Source organism: Nuphar pumila, chromosome 10, assembly GCF_984573655.1.
Source record: "Nuphar pumila chromosome 10, dmNupPumi1.hap1.1, whole genome shotgun sequence".
NCBI lineage: Eukaryota > Viridiplantae > Streptophyta > Magnoliopsida > Nymphaeales > Nymphaeaceae > Nuphar > Nuphar pumila.
The window spans coordinates 106,363,637-106,369,542 of NC_143258.1; positions in this window are offsets into that span (position 1 = coordinate 106,363,637).

The window sequence follows — 5,906 nt, forward strand, 5'->3', positions numbered from 1 at the left end:
TCGAACCTGAGAGTTTTAATGGTTTTGCTTAATTGTGTGTGAACCCAACAGAAAAATGCTTGAATGATATTTTGAGTTTCTGATTTGAATTGCATGAGGTGGATCCATGTATATATGGTGTAGTCATCCACAATTGTGAGAAAATATTGTGCCCTAGAACAAGTGGGATGTTTGTGGGGTCCCCATATATCGCAATGAATTAAGTCAAGCAGGGCAACAATTTGTATAGAGCTAGAGTAAAAAGGTAACCTCATTTGTTTTGCAAGTGGACAAATTTCACATTTATGATTAGATGATGCTATTATTTCAAGAACAATGCTAGACAAGAAATATAAAGGAGCAGAAGAGGGGTGCCCAAGCTGTTGGTGCCATAAATTTGTGGTGTGGGAGATATGATTGACAAATGGAGCATTGTGGATAGGTGCAAGGTAATAGAGTCCGTTAATAACCTTACCCAGTCCAATCATCTTCTTCGTATCCGTGTCCTGCACCACACAACAAGTTGGGAAAAACGTTACCATACAATTAAGAGCAGCAGTCAATTTACTAACAGAAAGTAAGTTGACCTGAAAGTTGGGAATATGGAGCACGCCGGTTAGCTTAAGTCCATTAGATAAGTGAGTTGTGCCCGTGGTTGTGATAAGTAATCGATCTTCATTCGGGAAGCTTACAAACTGGGTTGTTTGAACTGTTCCTTCATAGGCCAAAGGTGAACAGGTCACGTGGTCGATAGCCCCACTGTCTATGATCCGTGACCGGAGGAGAGCAAGGATTTGTTGATATTCATCATGAGTGAAGGACAGTGGTTGTGGTTGACTTGGCGTTTCCACAGCATGTACCACCACAGATTTGGCTTGCACCACATCTTCACGTTTGTTTCTGGGAATCATTTTCCATCCATGCCATTTATGTCCTTTTAGAAATCCAATGATGAAATAACACATGTCCGTCTCGTGTCCAATTCCATCACAATAGTTGCATTTGAGACCCTTTCTGGAGTTGAATCCAGTGTTGGTGGGCATGGTGCCAAGAACGCCTCCGGTGTTTTCCTTTGCTCCGTTGGTCATCATCGCATGTGCCAATGGTTCTCGACGGCTTATGACATCCATCTGTCGTTCATGCTGAAGAATCAAGCCATGAACTTTTTGGGTGTCTAATAAAGGATTCATCATGAGAATCGATCCACGAATAATGGAATATGTTTCACTCAAAACTTGCATTACTTTCTCTTTCTCCTCTCATTCAGCATGTTGCCTAGATCCAATACAGGTGCAAGTGATGGGTGCATAGTGTGAGGCCAATTCATCCCAAAGAATCTTTAATTTCGTGTAATACTCTGAGACGGTGAGTTGCCCTTGATGATGTTCGCCAATTTCTTGGTGTAATTGGTAGATCCTGGAATCATTTCCCAAGGAGAATCGATCCTCAAGATCTTTCCGTGCTGCAGTTGTTGTGGTGCAGTAGAGAATGCTTTGTGTGATGCTTGGTTGAACGGACTGCCATATCCAAGACAACACCATATCATTGCACCTTTGCTAGATGGGAAATTTTGTATTGGTTTCTGCTGGTTTCTCAATGGTTCCACCAATGAAACCAATCTTGTTTTTTGCGCTAAGTGCAATTCTCATGGAGCAGCTCCATTGTCCGTAGTTGTGTCCATCTAGGAGTTGAGAGACAAGCATAAGGCTTGGTGAATCAAGAGGGTCAGAAAGATCTGGTGTTCCCTCAGTTGCTTTGTTGGTGGTCATGATTAGAAGAGAGGATTATGAGGATGCTTGTATCAATGTTGGGATCAGTATGAGCCTGGATGCTCTGATACCATGAAAGAATTGGAAGAAGAATGAATGACCTATATGTTATTCCATACTTGAGTATAACATATATACATGCAATAGCTCCTCTACCTAAGGCATGGTGATAAACATGAACAGCTATACAAGAGGTACCAGATCCTAAACATAGTAGGTAGGATCTACAATATGTGGTAACTGTTTACAAAAGGCAATACCAATCATACCTTATAAATCACAACCTATAACACATTGTATGTTACAAATTACAATCTGTAACACTAGGCACCCTCTCTCCTAGCGAGCCTGAACCCCCACCGTTGGTGGCCCTGGTTTGTTAGTGAAAAGCTGAGAAGAAGAGGAGGGTGGCACCCGAGTGGTGTCGCCACTCAGGCAAGATGGCGACATTGGGTTAGTGCCACTATCGTCAAAAAAAGAAAGAGATAATAGAAGGGAGAGAGAGAGGACTGAGAGATCGAGAGAGGGAGACTTATTGAGGAGAGGGTGGCTCAAGGCGAGGGATTTCCCGATGAGGGGAAGCTCCGGCGAGGGGGTAAACGTAGAGTGAGGGGAAGACGGGCAACGAGTTTAGTAGAGTGAGGGAAAGGCTGGGCCACCGACGAAGGGGTTACTAGTGAGGGGGTAAACGCAGAGGGCGAGAGAGACGGGAGTGTGTAAAGAGGGAGAGAGACAAGCTTACAGGGTTTAAATAAAAACAACTCCTCCCATCAGGGTTAAATAGAGATACATGGAGGGGGGGATATCGACATAGGTGTCGACATTCTCACCTAGATCCGGTAGTATGCAACCTAGATCCATCCCATTTTTTTTAAATGGACTGGGTTGGGTTGGGTCCAGTAGGACCCAACTCAGTCCTCTACTATTCAGCATATATATATATATATATATATATATATATATATATATATATATATATATATATATAAAAGCTAAAAAAAGGTGTTTTGGATTTGGATCTTTTGAAGATTCAAACCAATACGATAAGTAACCCAAAAAGAGAGGTTGGTTTGGTATTGGATCTCCTACCGCAATCCGGATCCAAAATGCATTTGATCGAGCACCAACCCTTTTTTTAACACCCAAAAGTTTATCGATTTGTTCAGGGTTGACAAATTTCGTAAAATACCAAAATCAAATATAAAAAATTTATGGACTTCACACTTGAGAAACTTAGCTAAGTTACAAAGAAAATAGTGAACTTAAGGTAGTTCATGTGAGAAAGAAATAAGTTGCTAAATAAATCTTAGGGACTATGTTTTACACAACAATTGGGACTCTAGGCCGACCAAGATGTAGCATGAACCACGAACCTTGGAGAGCAGGTATAACTCTCTCGACTGACTCTCCGGTTAGCTATCGGGGTATCCGCTTTCACTGCAGTGCCTCATGACTCCCTTGGGATCACAAAAAGTGGTTTATAGTTTGACTAACACCATATAATTGGGGTATTCTACATGTGTTGCTTCATCCAAAGTAAGCTATTATCGGTATAGCCAATTTAGTACAATAATTAGCATTGATAAGTTTTGAGAGGATTAATGAGAGGATTTAAAAGAAACAAACATGTGTCATGTGATGTAAAAAACTAAACTATGACAAAGGGATTATAGCCCAGTACAATTGTAAGTTAAGTTTTCAGTTATTTATATATTTCTTATTGAGTTGTAGACTCACCTTCCTTTTATAAATACAACTATAGGTTCTATGTGTTTGACTAGAGACCAACCAGAGTTGTCACTATTTTGTCAATTGTCTTTAGGTGACTAGATGAGATGAGACTTTATGTTTTCATTTTATTGAACTTATGATATGGATGAATGATGTAGCATGTGAGGGTTTTGAATTTATGAAATTATGATGCTATTTTAATAAAAAAAAATTTATTCCATGGTTTAACTATGCTTACTTTGTATTCTTTCCTCTGGGAAGTAATACCTATGAATCCGAACTCGAGAGGTCCCGGATCTGGGTATTACATAGTGTTTGCAAAACTCGAGATTTTACTTATATACTATCACCATATCAGCATGCCTGTGCCACACCAATGGGGGCTCCATTTGTCTGGTAGGAGCAGCTAGTGTACGTCACCTTGTATTTGTATTGGGATGATGCAAGTTTGAATCCCAATGGTATCATTGTATATCTGGAAGGAGTCTGCCTAACCCAAGCCTGCCTATAAAAAAGAAAAGCATGCCTATGCCACATCACGGATCTTAGACCCATGGCATTCAAATGCACCCTTAACGGCATGTTTGTTATATGTGTTGGAAACAAAGACGCTAGGAAAGGAAGTCACACAAAGCTCCTCCCAGCCAGGTTTCCTATGAAACCCTTCATTCTAGGTCAAAATGAGTGGTCCTCACAAGCTCTTTCTGGTGTTCGTTTCAGCCCAAGTAGGAAAGTGCTCCCTTTTCATACAAAAGGGAACTTTCATATGAAAAGGGGGCATGAAACAAACACCCCGTAAAGTATTCCTGCTTTTTCTCTTTTGTTCCTATTTTCTCCTATTATCTAAAAAATTTCGGTATAGGACATGTTTGCTTCACGTCGTCACATTCGATTCAGAATCATGTGAATTGAATCCTATTCCGATGTTTGTTTTGAAGTGAGATAATGGAGCCAAATGAAAATCATCATCATTTATGAGAGAGAATGATTCTCACGAGAGCTAAACAAAGTCACAGTTTTCTTAGAGGCATTTGTTTCATGCCAGCCTCTTTCATAGGAAATAGGGTCTCTTTCTTACAAAAGGTGAAACAAACATGTCTATCACAAATATACTACAGGGCCACATAAATGCAAAAAAAAAAAAGATTTTATGTCAAAATGGGTTCATACCTCTCTCATGGGGAAGCACTTTTCCTCCAAAATGACTCTTTCAACGGAAGGAGGCTTAGCGTAAGAAACAACCCCTGAGAGAGAGAGAGAGAGGTGAAGCCCATGTTGAAGGGAAACAAAGAGTGGAAAGGGTGCGGTACAGCCCATGGTGAAAGGAAAACAAAGTGTGCAAATGCATAAAGATATTTATCTTTTTTCTAAAGTTTTTTTTTTGAAAGAACTGTAAAGATATTTACCATGATACAAATTTGTTCATAAATAGCAAAGGACAGTAAACTCTTACAAAACGCTTTAGCAGTTATACAATTTTGCTCTCAAAGGCAGAAGTCATGACTAGCCCAAATGGTATAATCAGTTTTTCATACTGTTTTGTCCATGTCTTTTAAAGAAGGAAGAAAGAACTGTTACAAAGTACTATGATAATTGTACAGTTAACAACCAGCACTCGTGGCTGCCCAAACTTGTCCGTCTCACATGCGTCTATACAGATAGATGAGAGTTCAGAGTTGTTATGCTGCCGTTATCCAAGATGTCCTGACAAGTCTTCACCCTTGTTGAATTTAAGACAATTTGGGGCAGGGTTTACGGTCCAAAGCACCTTCTTGGGCTAGCTGTACTCACCCTTGGCTCTTTGTAGGGTTGTGGGACTACTTTGAGACTACTCAAAAGAAATGAGTGGAGAAAGAGATTAGAGGCGATCTTAACATTATCGGGAAGTAAAAATCTATAAGACCTTTCACGCGGTGAGGGTGAGCTTCTGGACCCTTCTTAAGTCCTCTTTTAGTAGTTTTTCATAGTATTTTCTCTTACATGTCATGCTTCCCAAATTAAAAACAAAGATTCAAATTGGTCTTTTCAATTTCCTAGAATAAGGCATTGGTGACACGGATTCTTGAGCCCTCGTTAGAATTTGTAATAGCCTACATTTTGAGGACCCATCTAATTGGACTGGGGTTGACGTGCGTTCAACCATGAGACTTTGGAAGCTAGAATTCATTCTTTTTTTTTCCTCGCACCTTGATGACTTAAAAATATAAGGTGGCCCACCAGCCCCATCTTTTATTCAAGTGAACTGCACGCCTCACTTCCCCAATGCAAGTCAAACACCAACTTGATCCTTCTCATGTCATTGACTAATCATTTTACTTATTAAGTAACGACCAAAATGCCCGAAAAGAAATAATTGTGGCTCAGTTGTTGCCAAGTGTCATCTGCTGAGCCTCTTAAAATTCTGTAGTCAAGAGCGGTAGTGTTCTG